Source organism: Pan troglodytes, chromosome 11 (assembly GCF_028858775.2).
Source record: "Pan troglodytes isolate AG18354 chromosome 11, NHGRI_mPanTro3-v2.0_pri, whole genome shotgun sequence".
NCBI lineage: Eukaryota > Metazoa > Chordata > Mammalia > Primates > Hominidae > Pan > Pan troglodytes.
This window is the reverse complement of record NC_072409.2, coordinates 50466333-50480657: the sequence shown is the minus strand read 5'-3', so window position 1 is coordinate 50480657 and position 14325 is coordinate 50466333.

The window sequence follows — 14325 nt, the reverse complement described above, 5'->3', positions numbered from 1 at the left end:
TCGCTTGAACCTGGGAGGCGGAGGTTGCAGTGAGCCCAGATCGTGCCACTGCACTCCAGCCTGGTGACAGAGCAAGACTCCATCTCAAAAAAAAAAAGTATATATATATATGTGTGTGTGTGTGTGTGTGTGTGTGTATATATATATATATACACATACATACATACACACACACACATATATATGCGCTATCAGTCTTTAGGTACAAAAGTGAGACTTCCAAATTTAAAGGCAGATCTTTAAAAAAATCAGATCTGGGAGAGAACTAGAGAAAACAATTGGGGTAACTCCCAACTGTACAAACATACATCTATTGTTTCTCTTGCTGGTCTTACAAAGGTGGGTCAGGTAAAACCAGAGGTGTTGATGTGGCAGGACTGACCACTGAGTTATTTGTGGTGAAGGAAATTGAAGCAATAAGAGGAAAGGAAAACCACTGATTTTTCCCTAAAACTAGACTCTTTTAAAAATGGAAACTCATTTCTTTGAAGAAGCGGCAGGATTTTTTATTCTGCTCAAGCTCTGTGGGGTGCCTGGTTGAAGAGCCGCGCACATTGACTTGAGGGTTTGGTCTTGAAGGAGCGGTGAAGGGCCGCTCATTGTGGAGGAGACGGGGCAACCGTCAGGAAACTTGGCTGCAGGTGAACAGTGCCCCTGAGAACCGTGAGAAGTTCCCCCAGATGCCCGGCTAAAAGACAATGAGCTGGATTCAGAATAAACAAGTTAGTTCACACAAAACTGTAAGTTCCTTGCCCGAAGGATTAATTTTCAAAGAGAAATGAGAGGCTCTCTCTTCCCAGAAAGCTTTAAAATGGAGACCCAAGAATATGGCGGCAGCTTGGTTTTTGGATCTTATAACATCTTTTAAAGAGAGAGAGAGAGAAGGCCAGGCGCAGTGGCTCACGCCTGTAATCCCAGCACTTTGGCAGGCCGAGGTGGGCGGATCACAAGGTCAGGTGATTGAGACCATCCTGGCCAACATGGTGAAACCCCGTCTCTACTAAAAATACAAAAATTAGCCGGGCGTAGTGGCGGGCACCTGCAGTCCCAGCTACTCGGGAGGCTGAGGCAGGAGAATCTCTTGAACCCGGGAGGCAGTGGTTGCAGTGAACCGAGATTGCGCCACTGCACTCCAGCCTGGCCACACAGTGAGACTCCGCCTCATTAAAAAAAAAAAAAAAAAAAAGTGGGAGCTGAAAATTGGGTACTCATGGACAGTAAGATGGCAACAATAGAAACTGGGCACTGCGACTCTATGGCCGGGTGCAGTGGCTCATGCCTGTAATCCCAGCACTTTGGGAGGACGAGGCAGGAGGATTGCCTGAGTTCAGGAGTTCGAGACCAGCCTGGGCAACATGGCGAAACCCCATCTCTACTAAAATACAAAAAATTAGCAAGGAATGGCGGTGTGCCCCTGTAGTCCCAGCTACTTGGGAGGCTGAGGCAGGAGAATTGCTTGAACCCAGAGGCGGAGGTTGCAGTGAGCCAAGATCGTGCCACTGCACTCCAGCCTGGGCAACAGAGTGAGACAAAAAGAAAGAAAGAGAGAAAGAAAGAAGGAGAGAGAGAAGAAGGAAGGAAGGAAAAGGGGAAGAAGAAGGAAGGACGGAAGGAAGGCACGCACTACTAGAGAGGGTAGAGAGGGGGTGGGGGTTGAAAAATTCACTATTGGGTACTGTGCTCAGTACCTGGGTGATAGGATCAATCATACCCCAACCTCAGCATCACACAATATACCCAGGTAACAAACCTGCACAGGTACTCCCTGAATCTAAAATAAAAGATTCTTTAAAATAAAAAATAAAATGTCAAGTATGATTTGACAGTGTATCTACTACAAACTTCACAATGGAAATATGACAAACTTAGATATCCTAGAAAATCCTGCGGGATCCATTCTTCTTTACTTTGCTGGTCAGAATGAGAGCTAATGGGGTCAAGTGGTTGCAGGGGCCAAGGGAAAATTTCCCTTTTGCCCTCTGAAGATTTGCTAAAAAATCAACTCACAAAAGGCAGATTAATTGGAGAGAAGGCACAGAAGTTTATTGGTGTGCACAAGGGAGAACCACAGAGTGATTGCCCAGTATCTCAATGGGGTGCAAATGCTTTTACACCTTACTGCTTAAGAGAAAGGGAGATGGAAAAGTGTGGATGATTTTAGGGGAATAGTAAATGACTTTCAGTGGATATTTAAAACATACAATGGTAGCCAGGCATGGTGGCAGGCTCCTGTAATCCCTGCTACTCAGGATGCGGAGGGAGGAGAATCACTTGAACCTGGGAGGTAGAGGTTGCAGTGAGCCGAGATCACACCACTGCATGCCAGCCTGGGCGACAGAGTGAGACTCCATCTTAAAAAAAAAAAAGAAAAAGAAAGAAAACAGATATTCCCATTACTATTGGTGCATCACAGACCATCCCCAAATTTAGTGCTGCAGCTTTGCCACAATCATTTACTATACACACAAATCCTATGGCTCAAGAATTTAAACTGAGCAGACCAGGGATGGCTTGTCTATGTTCCACAGTGTCTAGGGCCTCAGCTAGGACAACTCAATGGCTGGGGCTGGATCATCGGGAGTCATCTTCATTCACATATTAAGAATCAATAAGGCCGGGTGTGGTGGCTCATCACTGTAATCCCAGCCCTTTGGGAGGCCGAGGTGGGCAGATCACCTGAGGTCAGGAGTTCGAGACCAGCCTGACCAACATGATGAAACCCTGTTTCTACTAAAAATACAAAAATTAGCCGGGCATGGTGGCGGGCTCCTGTAATCCCAGCTACTCGGGAGGCTGAGGCAGGGAGAATTGCTTGAACCTGGGAGGCAGAGGTTGCAGTGAACCGAGATTTCGCCGTTGCTCTCCAGCCTGGGTGACAAAGGGAGACTCTGTCTCAAAAAAAAATAGAATTCATAGTTGGGCAAGGTGATTCATGCCTATAATCCCAGCACTTTGGGAGGCCAAGGCAGGAGGATCGCTTAAGCCCAGGAGTTTGACACCAGCCTGAGCAACATGGCAAGACCTCATCTCTATTTATTTAAAAAAGAAAGAAAAAAAAGAGGCCAGGCACAGTGGCTCACACCTGTAATCCCAGCACTTTGGGAGGCCAAGGTAGGTGGATCACCTGAGGTCAGCAGTTCGAGACCAGCCTGGCCAACATGGTGAAACCCCGTCTCTACTAAAAATACAAAAATTAGGCGGGCATGGTGGTGGGCTCCTGTAATTCCAGCTACTCGGGAGCCTGAGGTGGTAGGAGAATCGCTTGAACCAGGAGGCGGAGGTTGCAGTGAGCTGAGACTGCACCACTGCACTCCATCCCGGGCGACAGAGCAAGACTCTGTCTCAAAAATAAATAAATAAATAATAATAAAATAAAATAAATTTAATTTAATTTTAAAAAAATTATAATCCCTGTTGACCAGGGCATCACTGGACTTTTGGCTGAAACAACTACACATAGCCCCACTATGTGGTGTCTCTGCATGGACTAGTTTGGGCTTCTTCATGACATAGCTTCCCAAGAAAACCAGGTGGAAATGACCTTCTTTTATGACCTCATTTTAGAAGTTGCAGAGAATCAACTTCATCCTAGTCAAAAACCCATGCAAATCTAAGAGGAGAAAACAGAGACTCTACTTTTCAAGTGTCAAAATTATTGCAAGAAGAGGGTATAGAGTTAGAGATATTGTGGTAGCCAACATTGGAAAAATCTAATACTCCCTTAACAGGAAACGAGAAAACAGCAATCGACTTTGAAAGCTGGAAAAATAAAGAAAACTAATGATTAATTTTGCAAACCTAAGAAAGATGATTTTTAAAATTTATTTATTTATTTATTTATTTTTTAGACAGAGTCTCACTCTGTTGCCCAGGCTTGGAGTGCAATGGCACAATCTCAGCTCACTGCAACCTCCACCTCCCAGGTTCAAGCAACTCTCTTGCCTCAGCCTCCCAAGTAGCTGGAATTACAGGTGTGTGCCACCACACCTGGCTAATTTTTGTATTTTTAGTAGAGACGGGGGTTTTGCCATGTTGGCCAGACTGGTCTCGAACTCCTGACATTAGGTAATCTGCACACCTTGGCCTCCCAAAGTGCTGGAATTACAGGTGTGAGACACTGCACCTAGCCTAAGAAAGATAATTCTAAGCCAGAAGCGAGTTCAGCTGAGAATCAAGATGTTTAAGAAGCAGTTGGATCCCTGGATCCCATTCCCCACCCCACAGGGCTGGGTAACATTCAGCAGAATGCTGGAGGTCTATTTTCTTGAGAGGACCTTTGGGCTGAGAGTTGACCACAACAGTTGAGCTTAAGGGCACATTCCTCAAAAAGGGACGCAATTACATGGATGCAAACTGATTGCTGACAGCCCCAGCCCTCTTGGCTCACAGAATGCTAAAACCACATAAGAACCCTTCAAACAGGAAATTGGAAGACTACTTTCTGGAGAATCTGAACAGTACATGAGGAAAAAGCAAGTAATATTGATACACGTATTGGGTTCCCTAATAGCATACACACAGACCTCACGGTGAATTGCAAGGTAAACAAGCCACACCTACTTACAAGACTTCCAATAAGTTGTTCAGTTCCATATTTCTAACTGCAAGCCAGGCTGGGTGCAATGGTTCATGCCTGTAATCTCAGCACTTTGAGAGGCCGAGGCAGACAGATTGCTTGGCAGATTGCTTGAGCCTAGGTGTTGGAGCCCAGCCTGGGCAACATAGCCAGACCCTGTCTCTACAAAAAAACTCATAACACTAGCCAGGAATGGTGGCAAATGCCTGTACTCCCAGCTACTTGGGAGGCTGAGGGAGGAGGATCACTTAAGCCCAAGAAACCATGGAGGCCACAATAAGCTTTGGTTGCACCATTGCACTCCAGACTGACCAACAGAGCGAGACCCTATCCCCCATAAAAGAAAAAACCCTGAGCAGACAACCAAGATTTACCAGACAAAGCCTCTAAAATGGAAGATACTGGCCAAAACAAGCAGAGACAGAAGCAAGTTGGAGGAACAAAACTATGGAAATGTATTATCGTGTTCACATATTTAGAATTTCTTTGATGATATTACACATCTATCTATGCCTATTTAGAGTATGTACATGAATATATAACTATGAAAAACAAAGAGGTTGCTGTTAAAAAGAGCATTCAGAACAGAGGAAAAACAAAAGGTGAGTAATTAAAAACTCAGTAGAATAGTTGGAAGAGCAAGTTGGGGAAATCTCTCAGAAGGTGGAGCAAAAGTACAGAGATGAAAATGAAAATGTTAAAATCAGAGATTAAGTTCACGGATTCCAATGTTATGACAGGATTTCCAGAAGACAGAATGGGAGGAAGAGGAGTGTTGGGAAAGAGGGAAGGAAATTAAATGTTGGACTGGCAAGATTCTTTCATTTTTGTTCAACTGATAGCAACAACTATTCTTATTAGTGGTATTGGCCAAACTCTCCTAAAGTCATTTTTTTTTTTTTTTTTTTTGAGATGGAGTCTCGCTCTGTCACCCAGGCTGGAGTGCAGTGGTGCAATCTCGGCTCACTGCAACCTCTGCCTCCCGGGTTCGAGTGATGCTCCTGCCTCAGCCTCCTGAGTAGCTGGGATTACAGGCGCATGCCAGCATGCCCAGCTAATTTTTGTATTTTTAGTAGAGACGGGGATTTCACCATGTTGGTCAGGCTGGTCTCGAACTCCTGACCTCGTGATCTGCCCGCCTCGGCCTCCCAAATGCTGGGACCACAGGCGTGAGCCACCATGCCCAGCCTAAGATTCTTACAGTTTTAGCTTTTATAGTTAGGTCTTTGATCCATTTTGAGTTAATTTTTGCATATGGCACTAGGTAAGGGTCCAGCTTCATTCTGTTGCATGTGGAGACTCAATCTCCCTACAACATTTATTATTTTTATTTTTTCAGAGATGGGGCCTCACTATATTGTCCAGGCTGATCTTGACCTCCTGGGCTCAAGCAATCCTCCTGCCTCAGCCTCCCAAAGTGCTGGGATTACAGGCATGAGTCACCATATCCGGCCTTTCAACACTATTTTTTGAAAAAACTATTCTTTCCCTGTAAATGGTCTTGGTATCATTGTTTAAAAAAATCATTTGAAAGCCTGGCGGGGTGGCTCACGTCTGTAATCCCAGCACTTTGGGAGGCCAAGGCGGGTGGATTGCCTGAGGTCGGGAGTTTGAGACCAGCCTGGTTAACATGGTGACACCCTGTCTTTACTAAAAATACAGCAATTAGCTGGGTGTGGTGGTGTGTGCTTGTAGTTTCGGCTACTCGGGAGGCTGAGGCAGGAGAATCACTTAAACCTGGGAGATGGAAGTTGCAGTGGGCCAAGATCATACCACTGCACTCCTGCCTGGGTGACAGAGCAAGACTCCATCTCCTAAAAAAATAAAAATCATTTGACCATATATATAAAGGTTTATTTCTGGGCTTTCTGTTCTATTCCATTAGTCTATGGGGCTGTTTCTATGCCAGTACCACACTGTTTTGATTACCGTAGCTTTGCAGTAAGTTTTCAAATCCAGATGTATGAGACCTCCAGCCTTATTGTTTTTGAGATTGTTTTGGTTACTTAAAGTCCAAGAAAATAACATTTTGACAGACACAATGTGATGCACTGACAGCAAATTATACCATTATTTGTAAAATGCTTGGTCAGGCACTTATACAGAGAACTACAGTAGTTTCCCCCCTCCTTATCCATGGGGGACACATTCCAAGACCCCCAAGACCCCCCAGTGGATGTCTGAAACCTCAGATAGTAACAAACCCTATATATATTATACTCTGGGTTTTTTTCTATGCATACATAACTATGATAAAGTTTATTTATTTATGTATTTTTTTTGAGACAGAGTCTTGCTCTGTCACCCAGGCTGGAGTGCAGTAGTGCGATCTTGGCTACTGCAACCTCTGCCTGCCAGGTTCAAGCAATTCTCCTGCCTCAGCCTCCTGAGTAGCTGGGATTACAGGTGCATGCCACCACACTCGGCTAATTTTCGTATTTTTAGTAGAGACAGGGTTTTACCATGTTGGCCAGGCTGGTCTTGAACTCCTGAGCTCAGGTGATCTGGCAACCTTGGCCTCCCAAAGTGCTGGGATTACAGGCATGAGCCACCATGCTCGGCCTTATGATAAAGTTTAATTTATAAATTAGGCACTGTAAGAGATTAATAACTAATAAAATAGAACAATTATAACAATATACTGCAATAAAAGTTATGTAAATGTGGTCTCTCTCTCTGTCTCTCAAAATATCTTATCCTGTACTTACTTTTCTTCCTGATCTGATAACTGAGACAGCTAATAAGTGACTAATGGGCAGGTAGCATAGACAGGGTGGATATGCTGGACAAAGGGGTGATTCATGTACTGGGTGGGACAGAGCTGGACGGGGCAAGATTTCATCCCACCACTCAGAACAGAATGCAATTTAAAACTTATTGTTTATTTCTGGAATTTTCCATTTAATATTTTTGGACCAAGGTTGACCTCCTGTAACTGAAATTGTGGAAAGCGAAACTCCAGATTAGGGGTGATGACTTTAGGTGTATTTCTTGTCTCATGTCACAGAGGAGCAAGATAAAAATAAATTATAGAGCCGGCTTCAGGCAGCTGCTGCCTAAAGTCAGGGCCTAGAGGGAAAATGTAAAAACTTACTCAGTTTGTTACCTGAGGCATTTTATTTTTCTGCCAAAGGCAGAATGAGCCACCGTGAGCTCTGCAGATTCTCCAGGCAAAAGGATTTAAATGGCTTCTGGGTACCTCTCCAGGGACAGTCACCACATTTGGGGGTCTTGAAACATTTCGGGGAGCATCTGCTATTTCAGTTCTTTAACAGGATCAGTCTGAGAAGCCGCTATTCCGTCTGAGGCACCCCTGGCATTCTTGCTATGTGGCCTACTTTTTCCTTTCTAGGTTCTTCCAACCCTTGAGAAGTCCCGCCAGACGCCTCTTCACCTTCCCAGCAGGAGGGGCTGGGCTGCGGGAAGAGTTGGGGGTCGGAATCACGCCGCCAAAGGGCAGGAATGAGCGTCTGTGACCTCTGAGCGCTGGAAGCACACCCACATAAGGTGTGAGCCAGCTAAGAGGAGGAAAGAAACCAAGAAAATCTTTAGCAGAAGAGAATCTGGAGAGGAGGGAGGTTAGCGTGGCTTACCGCAGGAGTCTGCTATGAGGAGAGGTGGGGACTTCCCAGACAGTTCTGCAAGTCATGTGAAATTTCCTTTTACATCCTGTGGCTTAAAATGGAGCGGCAATAGCCTCTCAGAGCAGAAAGGAACACCTACCCACACCCCACCCCACCACACCACACTGAGGGCAGGGCATGGGGGTTGAGCCGGCCAGCTAAGGAATGGCCGGGACATCAGCGTTCAGATGCTCGTGCGGGCCCTGCCGTTTCCATCCTGAAGCTGGCCCGGGAGGAGCGCCGCAGAGTGAGCCTGGAGCCTGGGGAGTCCCCCCACGCGCGAGAGCCGGAGCTGCCTGGACCGGCCTCCCTACTCGCTGGCTGGACTGCGGCCTCCGGGGCTGCCTCGAGTTCTGGGGTCTGCAGGGACTGGACACGACATCTGAGCTTCCTTCCCGCCTTCCCCTGCTCTGCATCCTCAGGCGCTGGAAGTTCCTCGGACAGGATGTGCTCGGATGGGCAGTCCCCGAGTTGTCCTGTGGCGGGGCGGTCCAGGGACTGGGCCACCCTGGGGCTGGGTGGTCCTCGGATGAGACTGTCCCCCCGCGTTGGGGGGCTTGGGGTTCCTTGAGAGAAGCTTCAGGTCATGCGGCTGATGGGCCCCCTGAACCTGAGAGTAGGGATTATCCTGGAAGCGGCGCTAGTGCTGATCCGCAGGTCCCCACGCTCCCGCCAGAGCCGCGACCCGGCTTGTGCCACCCAGCTTCGGGGCCTGCAGGGAGCGCTGCTGCTTCTGAGCCTGAGCCTGGGACCCTCCTTGCAGTGTGGCTGTGGGGGCGCTGGTCCCATCACGGCCTTTTTCATAAAGTAAGGAGACTGTTTTAGGCCTAAATAGTAGGATTATACTGATTTCCCAGGCAGCCTTTTTCCATGATTTTGGAAACATTAGCCTCAAATAACAACAAAAAAATTCGTTGATTCACAGCTATGTTGCAAATCCTGGCTGGGCGCGGCGGCTCACGCCTGTAATCCCAGCACTTTGGGAGGCCATGGCGGACAGATTGCTTGAGTCCAGGAGTTCGAGACCAGCCTGGTCAACATGGTGAAGTCTCTACTAAAAATACAAAAATTAGCCGGGCATAGTGGTGGGCACCTGTAATCCCAGCTACCCGGGAGGCTGAGGCACGAGAATCCGTCTCAAAAACAAAACAACAACAAGAAAACACATCCAGCCATCTCTTATGGAAAGAACATATTAATTTATGAGTGTCTAATATACTTTGTGAATAAAAACATAGTCTTGACTATATCAACTCAACTCACTATGGAATGCCTTGTTTGTTGTTGTTGTTGTTGTTGTGGAGACAGAGTCTAGCTCTGTCGTCCATGCTGGAGTGCAGTGGCACCATCTCGGCTCACTAGAACCTCCACCTCCCAGGTTCAAGCAATTTTTGTGCCTCAGCCTCCTGAGTAGCTGGGATTACAGGCATGTGCCACCATGCCCGGTTAATTTTTTGTATTTCTTCTAGTAGAGACAGAGTTTCGCCATGTTGCCCAGGCTGGTCTTGAATTCCGGAGCTCAGAAAATCTGCCCGCCCTGGCCTCCCAAAGTGCTGAGATTACAGGCATGAGCTATTGCACCCGGCTGAAATGTCTTTTGAGGAAAAAAAAGAAAAAAAAACCAACAAAAATTAAAACAAAACAAAACAAAACTTAGTGTTTTTGTTGTTGCTGTTGTTGTTGTTGTTGTTGTTGTTGTTGTTTTTGCCTCTTTCCCTGTTATTCTTTGAAGGAATCCAGAACTTCGATGGTCTCTCATGAGGTTCATGGAATATTTTTGAAGCCATAAAACAAACCGTATTTTCCTTGTTTATATACTTATCTTTAGAATCTTACCCAGTAACTGACACTGAACAGGCACCACATAGCAATTACAATCACAGAATTCAGTTACTTACGAATTGTATTTCAGTTCACCTTCATTTTTGAAAGGTATTTTCTCTGGTTATAGAATTCTGGTCTGGCAGGGTTTTTTCTTTCAGCAAATATGACATTAGTTCCATTACTCACATAAGAAAAATGAGGTTTAGAGCATTTTTTGGAATCTTCCAACTTGAGGGAGCTAGAAGGGGAGGAGCCAGAACCACAACAAAACCCACCCGATCTCAATGCCACACTCCGCTCCCTGAAAGAAAAGAGAGAGCCAGGTGCAGTGGCTCATGCCTGGAATCCTAGCACTTTGGGAGGCCGAGGAGGGTGGATCATGAGGTCAGGAGTTCAATACCAACCTGGCCAAGATGGTGAAACCCCGTCTCTACTAAAAATACAAAAAATTAGCTGGGCATTGTGGCAGGCACCTGCGATCCCAGCTATTCAGGAGGCTGAGGCAGAGAATTGCTTGAACTCAAGAGGCGGAGGTTACAGTGAGCCAAGGTCATGCTATTGCGCTCCAGCCTGGGCGACAGAGTGAGACTCCGTCTCAAAAAAAAAAAGAAAGAAAAGAGAGAGGAGACAGGAGGGGGAGATGAAGGGGGGAAGGGACGGGGAGACAGGGAGCAAGAGATAGAAGGGAGAGAAACAAATATGAGAAAGAGAGATTAATATTAAGAGTGATTGAGAGAACTAAAACTATTCTTTCCAAACTTATCTTCACCAAGGCTCTGTGTATCAGCTGTCTTCAAGGCCATCCTCCCCCAGTTGACTGAAATGAACCAAACCCCTTTAATATTTTTTCCCACACGTTCTGACCGTGTTCTAGACGACTAGATTCCCTCAATCATGAAATACACACTCAATAATAATAATGGCAACTTAATTTGACTGTGTGCTTACTACATGCCAGGAACCAGTCTAAGCCAGTTCATGAATTATTTTAGATATTCTTGACAATTACCATAAGAAATCAGTACACATGCAGCTTTTCAATGACTTAGTATGATTTGGGGGCTTGGTTCTTAAATTCCTTCCCTATGCACAAGATGACAGTAAACAGCCACACTAGACAATTCCTGTGAACTTGCTTGTCTTTAATCCACATGGGACCTAAGCAGCTGAGTGTAACAGCAGGGTGTGGCAGGAATGCTCTGAGGGTGCCAGCCTTCCTTGCCTAAGGTATTCAAATTCAAATCCTTCCTAAAATACTCAATCTGTCCTCATGTTTTAATTTCTATGCCCAAAATTTGACCTGCACTTGATTTTGCTTTCTACATATCAGCTCAAAAAATATTAGTCCGTAATAACCATTAGAGAAGAAACTTTAAGTCTATAATTTTTACAAGTTTTTTTTTGGAAGTAATAAATGACTTTATGATGATAAAGGTGAGGGGAGGGAAAGCTAGAATCCTCACAAATTGGTAGCAATTGAATTAGGTTTATCACTTTCTAAACTATGAGCTTGGCTGGGCACAGTGGCTCACACCTGTAATCCCAGCACTTTGGGAGGCCAAAGCAGATGGATCACTTGAGCCCAGGAAGTCAAGTCTGCAGTGAGCTGAGATCATGCTCCAGTCTGGGTGACAGAGTGAGATCTTATTTCAAGAAAACACACACAAAACTATGAGCTTACAATAAAGTTCCTTAGGAGTATGAATAAATTATAATAAAGATATTTAAAATAACAAAATTATAATGAAATATAGCCAAGCAGTTATGGATCTGATCCCAATACTAAATTTTCCTTATCTCTGAGATGGAACTGGCTCTGTTAGCTTAAGGGAGCTGATTATTATTATTGTGTTTTTTTTTGAGATGGACTTGCTCTTGTTGCCCAGGCTGGAGTGTAGTGGCATGATGTTGGCTCACTGCATTCTCTGCCTCACAGGTTCAAGCAATTCTCCTGCCTCAGTTCCCTGAGTAGCTGGGATTACAGGTGCCTGCCACCACACCCGGTTAAATTTTGTATTTTTAGTAGAGATGCCATGTTGGCCAGGCTGGTCTTCAACTCCAGACCTCATGATCTGCCTGCCTCGGCCTCCCAAAGTGCTGGGATTACAGGCATGAGCCATTGTGCCTGGCCAAGAGAGTTATTATTAAATTATTAAATTTTGCAAGCTAATTTTTAAAAACACTTGTATTAGTCTGTTTTCACGCTGCTGATAAAGACATACCAGATACTGGGCAATTTACAGAAGAAAGAGGTTTATTGGACTTACTGTCCCATGTGGCTGGGGAGGCCTCACAATCACGGTGGAAGGTGAAAGGCACATCTCACATGGTGGCAGACAAGAGAAGAGAGCTTGTGCAAGGAGACTCCCATTTTTAAAACCATCAGATCTTGTGAGAGTAATTCACTATCATGAGAATAGCATGGGAAAGACCTGCTCCCATGATTCAATTACCTCCCACCAACACGTGGGAATTGTGAGTGTTAGAATTCAAGATGAGATTTGGGTTGGGGCACAGCCAGTTCATATCATTTTGCTCCTGGCCCCTCCCAAATCTCATGTCCTCACACTTCAAAACCAATCATACCTTACCAACAGTCCCCTAAAGTCTTAACTCACTTCAGTATTAACTCAAAAGTTCACAGCCCAAAGTTTCATCTGAGACAAGGCAAGTCCCTTCCACCTATGAGCCTGTAAAATCAAAAGCAAGTTAGTTTAGTTACTTCCTAAATACAATGGGGGTATAGGCATTGGGTAAATATAGCCATTCCAAATGGGAGAAATTGGCCAAAACAAAGGGACTACAGGTGCCATGGAAGTCTGAAATCTAGTGGGGCAGTCAATTCTTAAAGCTCCAAAACGATCGCCTTTGACTCCAGGTCTCACATCCAGGTCATGCTGATGCAAGAGGTGGCTTCCCATGGTCTTAAGTAGCTCTGCCCCTGTGGCTTTGCAGGGTACAGCCTCCCTCCCAGTTGCCTTCACAGGCTGGCATTGAGTGTCTGTGGCTTTTCCAGGCACATGGTGCCAGCTGTTAGTGGATCTACCATCCTGGAGGATGATGACCCTCTTCTAACAGCTCCACTAGGCAGTGCCCCAGTAGGGATTCTGTGTAGGCGCCCTCACCCCACATTTCCCTTCCACACTGCTCTAGCAGAGGTTCTCCATGAGGGCGCTGCCCCTGCAGCAAACTTCTGCCTGGACATCCAGGTGTTTCCATACATCTTCTGAAATCAAGGCGGAGGTTCCCAAACCTCAATTCTTGACTATTGTGCACTCCCAGGCTCAACATCAGATGGAAGCTGCCAAGGCTTGATGCTTGCACCCTCTAAAGCCATGGCTGGAGCTCTATGGTGGCCCCTTTCAGCCATGGCTGGGGTGACTGGGATGTAGGGAACCAAGTCCCTAGGCTGCACAAAACATGAGGACCCTGGGCCTGGCCCACAAAACCACTTTTTCCTCTAGGCCTCCATGCCTGTGATGGCAGGGGCTGCTGCAAAGGTCTCTGACATGCAATGGAGACATTTTCCCCATTGTCTTGGAGATTAATGTTTGGCTCCTTGTTACTTATGCAAATTTCTGCAGCTGGCTTGAATTTCTCCTCAGAAAATGGAATTTTCTTTTCTATTGCATTGTTAGGCTGCAAATTTTCCAAACTTTTATGCTCTGTTTCCCTTTTGAAACTGAATGTCTTTAATAGCACCCAAGTCACCTCTTGAATGCTTTGCTGCTTAGAAATTTCTTCAGCTAGATACTCTAAATCATCTCTCTCAAGTTCAAAGTTCCACAAATCTCTAGGGCAGGGGCAAAATGCCAGCAGTCTCTTTGCTAAAACATAACAAGAATCACCTATGCTCCAGTTTCCAACAAGTTCCTCATCTCCGTCTGAGATCACCTCAGCCTAGACCTTATTGTTCATATCACTAGCAGCATTTTTGTCAAAGCCCTTTAACAAGTCTCTAGGGAGTTCTGAACTTTCCCACACTTTCCTATCTTCTTCTGAGCCCTCCAAACTGTTCCAACCTCTCCTGTTACCGAGTTCCAAAGTCACTTCCACATTTTTGGATCTTTTCAGTAATGCCCCACTCCCGGTACCAATTTACTGTATTAGTCCATTTTCACACTGCTGGTAAAGACATACCTGAGACTGGGCAATTCACAAAAGAAAGAGGTTTATTGGACTTACAGTTCCATGTGGCTGGGGAGGCCTCATAATCATGGTGGAAGGTGAAAGGCACATCTCACATGACAGCAGACAAGAGAGCTTGTGCAGGGAGACTCCCGTTTTTAAAACCATCAGATC